This window comes from Phalacrocorax carbo, chromosome 3, assembly GCF_963921805.1.
Source record: "Phalacrocorax carbo chromosome 3, bPhaCar2.1, whole genome shotgun sequence".
Taxonomy (NCBI): Eukaryota; Metazoa; Chordata; class Aves; order Suliformes; family Phalacrocoracidae; genus Phalacrocorax; species Phalacrocorax carbo.
In genome coordinates this window covers 21,243,039-21,256,422 of record NC_087515.1, presented here as the reverse complement: position 1 = coordinate 21,256,422, position 13,384 = coordinate 21,243,039, and positions in this window count along the sequence as shown.

The following is a 13,384-nucleotide window of genomic DNA, read 5'->3' as shown; positions in this document are numbered from 1 at the left end:
TGTTTTCTTCTGGTTTTGAGTCATGTGTGTTACTTTTTTTATCCCTGAAGTGCACTTTATTTCCTGATTTTTGGGAGGAATTTGAGTGTTTTTGTCTGGGTTTTGGTTTTGTTTTGATTTTTGCCTATAAACTTCACAATTAGACATTTTACTTTAATCTGTTTAACTACTCACTTAACAACTGCAGCCTCTGTCTTAAATGTACCTAAGGCATATCGTTACTAAGGTGTATGTGAGGATAGAGTTGTGCCTAAACATTTGTGGGGCATTGAGCAAACATTCTTCCCTTACCAACACCAAGCTCCATTACGAATATTTGATACATGGGCAACTACACAAAGTTTTTCTTCTGTATCTTTTTGCATTTTCACCTCTTTCTCCCCTGACTTCGACAAAACATTCTTTTTTCAGACTCATTTTATTGTAAGAATTACTTTAAATGTAATTTGAAAATAAATCTTTTTTCTCTTTATCATAAAATCTATAAAACGAGATGTTTTGTTTAATTTTTGGAGGTAGCAGTAGGTCCCTAAGAATACTCTGAAACATTAGTTTATCAGTATATTTTGTCCTTAAGAAGAAAAAATATGTATTTTCAGTTAAGCAATTTTAGGCAAATATTACTTTCTCAGTTATTCAGGTTTAATGTAATCCATACAGCACACAAATCTCACCCTGCTCGTTGTTTAGCCATCCATGGAATCTGTGAGGAAAAAAATCATGTCACTTGCATTTCTCATGTAAGCAAATAGGAGTTGGAATTTTTTTCTTTTCCATATTAAAGATAATCAAAAAAAGGAAGAAATATACATTTTCCCAGTCCACTTGAAGTTTCTTGAGCTTGGTTCTTCATTAGATTTATACTGAGGATTAATTTGGCCTATAGTTTTCCTATCCTACACGTATTTTCCTACTCAAACCAATCCTTTTTTAACTTTTTATTCCAAATATTTGCTTCTAAGCCTTTTCCTAGCCTGCTTTTTTATTGTCAGCATCTATTTTTCTTCCTTTCCTGTTACCTTCCTATTTCTTCGAGTAGTTCTCTTTAAATATTTACATTTTCAGAAAGTTTCCAATCTGCCATTACTACTAAGCTCTTAAAAGAATTCCTCATTTAGAAACATCTAAGTAGGACATTGTTACCTCATCAAAAGATTAAAATATTTTTCAAATTATGTGTCAGTTTAAGTTGTAAAGCTCTTGCAGAAATCCTTGTGTTTGGTGGTCGTTTCCTTAAATACATTTCAGTGAGAAAGACAAGGGTTGCAAGTGTCGGTAAGATATGCCTTCAAACTGTTTAGGTTTGATTGCATTGCATTATAGAATGCTTCATTACTAGTTTAACCTCTCAAAGGTTTTCAGCTGCTGTTTTATTTAGCCATACCGACTACACTGCCTACAGCAACTCCAGGCAATGATTCCCCCAGTGGCATGCATGAGCTGCCCTGCTCTACTGCAAAAATACATTATGGCTGAATTTGCCCTCAGAGTTTGGAAAGATCTAAAGTCTTTGGAGACTAAAGATGTGTTTTTTCTTTGTTTAGCTGGCAGTATGAGCCTCTGGCATTTTAAAGTGCAAGTCATTAGCGTCCACAAGGGTGATGTTAATATGTCTGTGTTTCAATCTCAGGACATTTTCCAGTTGCTTCTGCCACAACAATCTCTGCCATCTCAGTGCTTTTTAAGCCCCTTGTGAATTCAAGTAAGCTTCACAATGCCAGTAAGAATCACTGTAGACTTTGGCTGAAACCAATTGCTACCTGATTTATTCTTTTTGCAGTAGTTGGCAGTGAGGTTGAAAGTCATTCAGAGCTACGTGGTAGGGGGTGGAAATGAAGAGAATGAGGGATGTAATACTGAGAAACATTAAACACAATCAAAAGTAAAGCTAGAGGATTTTGGACAATCTTAATTTTCCTAATTATTTGTTTTGTTTTTAAATTGAGGTGCTATGATTTAGACTGATAATAATACTCAGTTGCATATACAAAATCCTGGCAATAGGGATAACGTGGCATCCAGAAATAAGAGCAAAATAAAGGATCAATGGAAGCAGTCAAGAGCGTAGCCTGAGGGACCAGATGACAGTCCTCATTGACGAGAAGGACGGAATCTGTCAACAAAGGTAATGCCTTGCGGGAAATACAATAAGGCAACACAGAGAGATCAAGGGCCGACCCTTTCACCCAGTGTGTAAGCACTGAGTGTGGATGTACAGCATGTTTGGTCAATTACTGCTTGCTTTCACTGGGAGGAATGTCAGAAATATTCCCCCTTCCCGTTTAGACTGCTTTACTGTATTCCCTCCAGTTCCCAGCTCAGGCATAATCCCAGCTCCTACAACTAAGAAGAATGTAATCTGATGAGAGGGATAGGGCAGAAGAAGAAAAGAGGTCTGAATGTGAAGACAACCGAGCGAAGCTGAAAACATAAACATTTTGGCAAGCATTGCTATTTTTAGGCATTTCATTTGGTCTTAGGGAAAACTAAGTAGTATGGTGCCAAGTCAATAGTGCCTGGGGTTAGATCACAAGGTTTCACAGCCATCACTGCCTATCCCCACTGTGTAAATATATAAAAGGACTGGGGACTAAGAAAAATGGTTTCTCTCTTAGTTTTCTTTTGATTCATTATTGCTTTCCCCCTAAAAGTCTTTAAGAACTCTGCAGGGGATTATTCTCTCCAGCTCCAAGGAGAGAGGGTCTCTCTGGCACAGGTTCCTGCCCACTCCTGCCACCAGCATCAGACACAGGTCTTTCAGAAAAGAGCAGGAAGAGTCACCTGTGCCCACATGCACGTGTCTGCCATCTTGTACCCAGTCTGGTGATGGCTTAGTGTGAGAGCTTAAATGGAAGGGATGATCGTGGATCACATTATAATTACTACTGTCTGGCTGATTTGGTGCTTTACAGAACCCAATCTCTTGCTCATGAATGAAGAATCTCAGAAGGGTTGTGGTTTGGACAAAGCTGATCCAGATCTTCAGACCTGCAGGTAGCGAGATCACGTTTTATCAGTTAAAAAACATCAGTCCTGTTCACCCATTTATTTTTACATTAATTATTACATTTATGGATAAATATAAGGCTATTCAGATGTTTCTGAACTCAGATTTCTTGGAAGTGTCACAACTCCTTATTCTGGTCTTCAGCCACGCATTTTTCTTTTGGATCACTAACTTTTATTCATAATATTGGGAGTGCACATATTCATTCTGGCCATTTCCTTTTGTTCATGTGTGTTGTAGTAGCAAGTAACACTGATCCAGAAAAGACCTTACAGAAACTCATGTGTTACTCTGAATGTCAGTAATACTTCATATTTCATATTGGTCTCACCTGTTTACACGTTGGCATACAAGGAACTAAAAACTTCAATATAAATTTCAGTTTTGATTGAACTGTAGCCATTTTGGGCCTGTGCAGAACTAGGAGTGGTAAGGATGGATGGTGCAAGTGATTAAAAAGCAGAACCCAGGTGTTGGCTAATTCACATACCCTAAATGTATGTGAATCATGTGGAGAGATGGACTCTTATTTTGCATGGGAGGAGGTCGAGCTGTCTTATGGGAACCGTAGCAGTAAATTTATGGTCATCAGAATGAAAATTCAGAGTTTTGTGACTAAAGTTGCAAAGTGAATGGATGGCAGCGCTAAGCACAGACTTGGTTTGACTTCCAGTCCCGTGTACCAGAACACATCTTGCCTCTCTTTATTTGATTTGAACGTGACTGGAATGAGCAAGTGAGGGTCTCCTCAAGCTCTGAAAACTATGTTGAGATGCTTCTTTTAAAGTGTCAATTTGACAGGATTCACAGACAATACCAGAAATAAAAACTAATGGGCAGTGTCTTCTATTTGTCCCTGGCTGAAAGTTCCACATCAAAAGCAAACACACACTTAGAAAGCTTTGTACGTGTTTTACTGACAAGAAGAGGCAAGGATGACTGCGGGCCTGTATTCATGTACCACATGTCAATATGACGGTGATGTTCAGTGCATCTACATCTTAAGAGAGGCTGAGTATTCTCTGATGTATTTTGAATTTAATTTATTATTGTTTATTTGCAAAAAAATCTGAGGGCATCATACTATTTTAACGATTAATGGCCAAGTTTTCTTTATATTGTTAAAAAAATAGTATTCCATTTTATATAAATTCAATAAAAATTGTTTGAGAAAAATTGTCTGAGAATAATCAGTATTCCTTTTATATAAATTCAACAGAAATTCTCTGAGAATAATAGCTACAAGAGGTTCTGTTTTGCATATCTATCATTCTTCCAGTTGGATGCTCTAAAAGCATTTTACAAACAATAATAAATTTAGCTTTACAACACCCTGCTGTTGTGAATGAATATTATGAACATTTTTAAAAATAGGAAAACTGAGGCATAGACATATTAAAGCAAAATGCCTCAATGGTAGCCACGGGCATTACTTTGAGATGCTTCCATTTTCTTTCAGTGAAAGAAAATGACACCACATTATCAAACATTACATTATCAAACTGGTGAAAGTGTAAGGAAAAAGTTTTGTGATGGTGTCATCACTCTGCACTGTTTTTCCTTGGAAGATGTATGGTAGTCTAGGAGGATGTTCAGGATTTCAAAGAAAATCACTTCAGATTAGCTGGAAAGGGCTGTTAAGAACATCATCGGACTTTTTGCATAATGTAATGCATTAAATATTATGACCCTTATAATTTGTAACAATGTACAATTGTATGTGAACATAACTTTTAGATTACTTTCTAAAATAAACTATGAACATTTTATGTTTTGATGATAAATCCATTTCAAATTTTCTAGACATGCATTTAAAGCCATTTATCTTAAATGGGCAGAGAAATATTTTTAAATGTCAGTATCCTTAAACCTCCAACACAATATTACAAACAGAAAGGCGTAGAAAAGTTCTCCCCATTGCTGCAGATATTCAGTTTTGCTGGTGCGAGAGGAAAATTCTTATTTCATAAGAAAAAGCCAAAGGAGAGACATTGCATGAGATGTTAAAAGATTTTTGCAGTCTTGATGAATAATAAGCAATAAGAACCACACACTAGGGTCCATTATAACTGTAGCCCGTAAGTGCATCCGAAGTTTGATCTAAACCCTGCTTCATGGATACAAGAAAGCTAATCGAAGCTGATGGATCTTTACAATAATGTGAAGTTCCTTTGGCTTTAAACAGGGTTGGTATATTTATAACTTGATTATACTAGCTGTCTTGATTTTTTGGCTTCTGCTTCAGGCAGCTGTGGAAGAATATCTTGATGGAGTTTATTGATGGTACACAAAGATGATGCAATTCTTTGTACCAAAAGATCTGAGTTGAGCTATAGAAGGTGTAAGAATGGATATTAAAATCGGTCAGGGCTGAAGGCAACCTTTAGTGAAAGTATCTGTGGCATAGTTACATATCAGCGTAAAATTTACACCACGTTTGTAAAAGGTACACTGCCTTATGTCCTTATTGTAGAAAACTTTGATTCAAGTTTCCCATACATAGCATCACTTAGTGTTTATAGACTTGCAGCTTTAGAATTCTGCCTGTGCTCCGTGGGACATCCTCGTCTGCAGCAAAACAAAGAAGGAAAATTTCATGTATAAGTTGTTCATAAATTACTTCAAACATGAGAAATTGTTCTTTACAAATATATCATTGTGCCTCGCATGCTTATTTTATCATCTAGTAGTTGGCGTGGTTTCATGATTTACAATATGCTCCTTATTTCAACTACTTAACAATTTATTTCTAAATTAAATAAATTAGTTGGCAGTAAAATGATCACACATCAAATTCCAAAATGGGACCCTAGATAATACCAGTTGCCATGTAGGTACTGTCAAATGTAATTACCTTGGAAGTCCTGACACTAGTTAACAAGGTAACTTACAGTTGATTGTGCAGCACTCTAGAGCACCTTGCTGCAGATAAAAGTCAGAATGCTCTGAGCATTTATTTTTGAGTTGAGCATTAGCACTAATATGCTGTGGCTCAAGGAATGAACAGAATTAATAAGTAAATGAATTAATGAAAATAGAAAGCAGGGGTCTATGTACAACCAATTCTGATTTATTTGAATCTCATGTCCATGAGTGGTCTTAAAAATAGCTGTGTGTCAATGTAATTAGTTGGTCTGTCAGCTCTTTGGGGCAGGAAAACTTACTAACTTAAATATTAGACCTCCAATGACTATTTTATTCTTTCTGTATTGAGACCATGCTGCAAATGCTAGTGGGGCTTGCAGGGCAGATGTTACCCATGAAAGAGTGAAACCAGTTCCAGCAAATCCTGCTCCAGAACCTCAAGATGTGGAATTAAAGCTGGTTCATATTGCTTCGCAGAGAGAGCACCTTAGTCCCTGAAGAATCAGAATGTCTTTTTTCCCCCTTGTTGTTCCTCTGATTGGAGAGTACTGCAATTTCCTCATCTTTCCCTACTTAACTAGAAAGCTGAATGTGGGTTTTTTCCCTTAGCTTCCTAAGTAAGCTAATGCTGACTATCCTCCATTCTGGCTGGACAGGATTCAGTTCCATTGGGTTGATGGTCTAAGAAGAGGCAGGCATTAAAGTAAAAGCTAAGCAGCAGAGTTTGAGCCCTGTAGTAAAATTATTTAATGAAATTGTTTTTCACGTGTCTGCAGGAATTCTTGGTAGAGGAGTTTTGGTAGCTTTTTTTAAAGGCTATTGGATTTCAGTATTTGTCCCTTAAGACTTGGTGATGGGAAGGCATTGAGTGCAATGAAAACTCAATCAATTTTAATATAAATGCTTTTTCCAAAAACAACAATTTGAAGTTTTTGTAGGGCAACACCCTTCAAAAGATCAGCCAGACTAATCTGATCATACTACATGGGGAATCTATGGAAATCTTGAAAGTGCTGTATAGTTGAACCATTTTCACAAAATAAAATTAGTGTAATGAGTGCATTTGTATTCCAATAATTCATGAAATATATGCTAGTAACTATTCCACAATACAATGCAGAAACAAAGATTTCCCTATCTCAGGCGAGTCACTATCCATATGAATTAAACTTTTGCATTCCAGTTTACCATTTGTGAGTATCATTACTTGTAAGTGCTTTGAGTTAGACCTTTAATAATTAGACTTAACTAGCGGATCATCCCTTCCTCAGCCTCTCTCATCACCTCTCAGTGTATCTGTACAGTAAGGTAATACCTACTATAAATGGAAAGGCTAGATTTAGTACAGATCTGTCTTGTTCCTAGAAGGTCATATGATTTACTGATTCTTCCCTGGATTAAAAGTGGTCAGGATCACCAAAGTGGTGAAAACCAGACTTTTTTGCACACCAAAGATGTAGAATTCCAAGATTTAAAGCTTGAATGTGAGTTTGTTATAAAAGTTGTCAGAGTCACCTGCACTTGAAGTATGCTTGGATCTTTACTCTGTCTCTGCAGAGCAAGGTGGCTCAGGATCCCTCTTCCAAATTTTTTTATTTAATGCCATTAATATCACTGGTTGTGAAGTTTTACAGGTGCTGATTGCCTTTGAAAATTCTCCCCATCATCCATTAATACAAGATTATTAATATATTTACTTGTTAGTACTTTGGGCTGAGGACACTTCCCAGATACTGGCCTAAATTGTGCCTTTGAGCATGCTACTGATGAAAATTGTGTTATAGAGCTCCATACAGCCCAAGATAATGTAAGCAAAGGACCTCCTAGGTCTTCACATCAAACATGACCACATGTACCACGTTGCGTAACCCTTTTCCTGACCTTGTCAAAATTCATTGTACTGTGGAGCAACCCTTTTGCTTCCACCACTCAGATGAGAAGCTGAGTTCCAGAACTGAACTGCCACGGGACCTTCCTCCAGCAGTCTCTCAGCTCGCGTACAGCCAGTCATTTATTTGCCTGTCACGGTGGTTAAATGGAAATTCTTTTCCTTCTGCACCTGATTCATATATTTCTTAAAGAAAATAATATCTGTAATCAGCCTCAACATGTCACTCTCTTCTCATCTCATCAGATAGCCTCTTCTTGCAGGACTGTTCCAGTTTGAGTTCTTTCCTGAACCAGGTGACCGGAAAGCTTCATAGTAAGGTGTCACCTAGAGCTTCCAGATGGGGTCTCACCCGCTGTTTTGCGCAATATTAGTAGGTCTTCAACAGATAAATCTCATCTGATACCAGCTTGGTATCATTTGCCTTTCTCACGCTGACATCAGAATCTGTCATCTGCAACTCCTCCTGTGATCACTTATTACACCAGAATCTTTCCCCTTACCCAGCTGATGGATTCCCAGCTTACAACAAAGATTTTGTTATTAGTCTCCAAATGCACAATCTTGCGTTTCATGATATACCACTTCATCACAGTTTTATTATTTCAGTCACCAGGTCTTTCTCTGAGACATGCTGACTGTTTTTGTGCTGCTGTACCTTTTGGCTAGGCATTGTCAACCCACCTCGTCAGGACACTGTCATTTCTATGTTAAGGTCACAGAACTTTTGACAGAATTTTTTTTTTAATTATCCTGGAAAATATCCACTAATAATCTCTCCAACATGAAATGCTTATTTTCAACATTGTTTGCTATTATATCATCTTTGATCAGTTCCTTATGTACGATGTTTTCCTTTACTAATTTCATCTTCAATTTTCGCAGGTAGCAATTTGTCAGATTTTTCACTGGCAGAGATTTTCCTCATTTCTTATAACCAGAAACCATTATTTTCTTGAAGAAAAAAACCAAAGGTTAGGCAAACATGAACGACCAGTGAAAAATTAGGGGTGTTTCTGCCATTTTCCATTCTATTTATTGAGGAATTTCCATTCATTTCCAGTTGTTCTTGCTGATCTACAAAGTTAGTCCTTCATGCTATCATATTATTTATGTCTGATTAAGAGGTTTTATCATCTTCTCAACCTGTGCAATTTTCTTCCTGACTTTAAAGACTGTTATTCTTCAGTCCCCATTCAGACAAGATGTTCAAGGACTTCAGTACTGGAAGTTTGAATTGAATGACTTAACTAAAAGAATTACTGTGTAATTCCAAAGTGAGAAATAAACAGCTGAACAGTGGATTATCTTGCTTGCTTGCCTCAGATGTCAATTGGAATTTTTTAGCTCAGGAGGAACAGAAGTTTAGCTAATAGCAACTAATACGAATTTTATATTTATTGCATTTCCCTATTTTTATGCGTTTTACATGAGTTCTAATGAAGGAGTCACAAGGAAACCCAACTGGCAGTCACTTCTCTATACATTTTATCACATATCCCAATAGAGTGACATTTTTAGCATGCTTTTCCAAGTTGTTACATTAACAAATTTGCACTGATTTCTTTATCCTGTCATCTAAAGACCACCTTGTAGTAAGACAGTGAACTTTTACAGCATTCCATAGTTGATGCACTGTCTAATGTCACAAATGTCTGCTCAAATTACTTCACTAAGACTTGAGAAGAGTCTACATTGTGCCTTCCATTTGAGCTTGATTTGACAGAATCAGTCCCTGCGCTAGCTCATGGCACTTATCAGTTAGTCAGCCTTCCTCAGGGAAGAGAATTTAGAGTGCACCATATTCAGTTTTCAGTTCAAGCCCTGTCCCCTTAGGAAGCTATGTACTGCATTATTAAACAAGGTGCCATCAGCCGTAGCACCATGCTTAAACATTCAGTCAAATAAAAGACGACATCATTATGTTAACTCTTTTTTCACCATCTTAATTTATCTTTCAGTGGTCTGAAATAACAAAACGTTAAGACAAAGAAAACTTTGCTATGTCTTTCTTTTAATTTCTTCTGAAAGTGCAAAAGCATGGGCAGGAAAACCTGTCTGATGTTATAAAATAATGATTAAACTTAATGCTATATGAGGTGGTTTTTTGCAAATTAGGATTTTTTAAGTTATTTGAGAATGATGTATTGTTTATTTTGTCAGTTTTATATGTAGGTCTCAGATAGACTATTCATTTTGTATGTTTTGATTTAACTGTCATAGCTGTACACAACCAAACTCTGACAATTGCTGTAACTTTATATCAAAGACAGGAAAGTTGCTCCGAGCTAATATATCTAAATGAGAGAAGAAATTGGTCATAGATATAAAAGTCCCTTTATAAAATGTGTTACCTGTTATACCATCGGTATGCAATAAGGTATAAGTAGATTGTGATCAAATTATGCACACAGTGTCAAGAATTATGGATCCTTTCATGTCATTTCAGTCAAACTGAAAATCACACAGAAGGGAAACGTGGTCCCGCTTGAAAGTGAATAGATTCAGGATATATACTTTAAGATTTGCATTTTAAATCTCCTTGGGTCTTCTCCTTATATTCGAAGTGAGTTTTGTATATCTTCATCTTGGCAGACCAGAAATTGTCAAGATTCTCTGAAAAGAGGAAAGATATCTTTTTTAAAGCTTCATGTTGATATAAATATGAAAATGGATTAAACTCTGCTTCCAATTTTCAAACATATGTACTTCAATGAATATTAAATGGTAGACCCATATCATCATCATGACTTATTTACTTTGTAAGAGTTTTTATCAAAAAAGGACTGGAGTTTGCTGTGGAGCATGAAACTCCACTGTAATTGAGTTTAGAGTGGTAAAACCACTAAAGAGGCCATGGCCCCAGAGAGTTCCCTGAAACCCACCTGTCAGCTAGTGTTACATCACTGATCCAACAAGCCGTGCCTTCCTCTTCCCGCTAAAGACTTCAGGGCGGGGGCGGGGGGGGAAGATGAAAAACCACCCGAAGTTGCTCCTAGAAAAAAAACCCTCTGCAACAGCTGCAGAGTGTCAGCAGAAATAATGATCTGAAACTCAGCCTCCAAGGGATGCCAGTCTGGGTCCTAATTCTGTAAGGTGTCATTTCTTTCACTGCAATGCCATTAAGCAAGAAAGTAATGGAGAGGACATGAAGTATTCTTTCACCAAAGTATAGCGAGAGAGAGTGTACTTCAGGTTATTGACAGGAAAAGGTGTCTTGTTTTGCTGGAAGGATCATCTTAGAGGATCCATGCATAAAAATGTCAATTTAATTCTCACTACTCTACCATCAAAACTGCACATTTTAACATTGTAACTTTTGAACATGTCCATTCACATGAAAATTGAAACTGTAAGCGTGTTTAGTTCCATAGTTTCTTTGGGTTAAAAGCAGTTTTTTGCAGGTGGATTGAATGACTCAGAGGACTGATACTAGACTACTTTAAAATCATTGACGAAATCAGTCCTCAGGTCAAGTGTTCTGCTTGCAGAACTCCATTTACTTCAGTGGAGTTGCATCTGTGCAGGATATGGTTATAAGCTGATAGTGACTGTTGATATTTAACAAATGGTTCACTAGCCAGTTTTATGTCCAGCAGGCAGTTAGATCTGAAGCAAATCCCCCGCTATAATTTAAGCGCCTGCACTAGCCTTTTTAGCAGAGGTGAGGAGCCCAACGACACGGGAAATCGCTTCTTTGTGAGACTCAAGGTGATTCCTGCACCAAAATGTCAAGGCAAGCTGGCTGGGCCATGTGAGCAGTTTTCCAAAATGGCACTTTTTATTCTATTTTTGGCATGAAAAGAGGCTTTCATTTTCGGGCTGTCAAGTAAGTCCCTTCACAAAAGCAAACACCTAGTTTCAAAGACAGTTAAATGCCCGAGCCTTATTTAAGAGCTTACCTCCACTGAAATCACTGCCATTCTGACTTTGGATCAAAGTCTATAAAATGAAAGAGTCCAAGTGTTTTCTTTTGAGAAGATGTAGCTGATCATATTGAGTCCCTTTTTCCAGAAAGGGAAAGAAGCTGCCCTGTTAGACTTGGATTTGTTTCAAAGATTGTGGCTGGCAGATGCATTGTTCTGAAAACTGCTCCTGCCAGTTTTTTAATCTATTACACCTACATTAATATTCAGTGCAACTGAGTCCTCAGCTTGGTCTTTGAATGACTACTGTGATCATCAGTGATGAAATTAAGAAAGGTTGTGATACTTCTCCTATATCTTTGCTGCACATCGGAGTCGGAAATAGTGCTTCCTACACGAGATGTGCTGCTCTCAGAGTTGTCCTGCTGTGATATCTTCAAAAAGAGTTGCTGGGAGGAGCATTACCAATCGCTGTGCGTTGCCTACTTGATTGTGGCATGCAGGCTGACTACAAGTAGCAAATCTGAACTGGATCACTGCTAGGAAAAGGATACACAGAAACTTCCAGCCTGCTCAGGGAGTGATTTGGGCTCCCAGCCTATTCCTGAAGGAGGATAAGGCTGTTGTTAGTGCGGGTGCTCTCCTAGCTGTACGGTGGTATGTTTTCTTTGAGTCAGAGAAGATCACTGCAAATTCAGTGTCTCCCAATGTTTCTGCTTGCTTTCAGCTTCAGACTCAGAGTCTTGAGTGATTATTTGTGAACAACATTGAACTGAAGATAACAAATCTGATGTCCCTCGCTGAAGAAATCTTCTAATTTTCCATCTTTTCAATATTCTATGCCTTTTTACAACCAAGGAAACCTTTAGGCACATAATGAAATTAAAAAATGTGTGTTGAGAAGAAACACACACTTTGTCTTTTGATTTGATCTTAATGTAAAGAAGCATGCTTTTTTCTTCAAAAGATGCAGTTTAAACATTTTTAAATATCGCTCTCTCTGTATTATAAATAATTCCAGTGTTAGTATTGATGTATCAAAATAAACTTTACTCCCCTGCCATGATATTTTATGCTTCCTGAAGGGCTATACCTCATGCCCATCAGTGAATACTTTGGTCTGTAGTACTGCAGTCTTCGGTGTGGTTGTATTTGTTCTGAAACCAGTCAAAGTGGGCTGTTGCTAAAAGGGGTGACTTTCCTTGAAAGTGCCGTCTCCTGCTCCTGCCCCAGCCTCTGCTATAGCAGGGCTGGAGGGTGTCATTTTTGGTGGCTAGCTGATAGAAAACTTTTTTTTCCTGGTTAGTTTTCTGTTGGATCAGCTCACTGACCTGGCAAAATCTGATGCTGCAAGGATCACTGCACCTGACATGAGAATAGTGGTGGGAGCACGGCACCACAGGAGGGCCATCTGAGTGACTTTTTTTGGCAACAGTCTAAGTTACACAGGATAAGATGTATCATGAAGTCATTTTGCAGTTATTAACAGTGCTATTTTATTACACCAAACAAAGAGGGGAGGTGTGACTCAATATCTCTGAATTACCCTTCGTTTTCTCCCCTTACTCCACCAGAGTAGTGCCTGCGTTCACCAGGAAGATGAGCGATGCTTAAAATAACTGTTTCCGTAGATTTTCACAGGCAGTCTTTTTTACATCTCTCTGACTGCCATACAACTTCTTGCCTCCAACCCTGCTCACCACAATGTTCTCTGGCATCTCTGTTTGAGGGGCCTAAAATGGAACAACTTAAGAAACA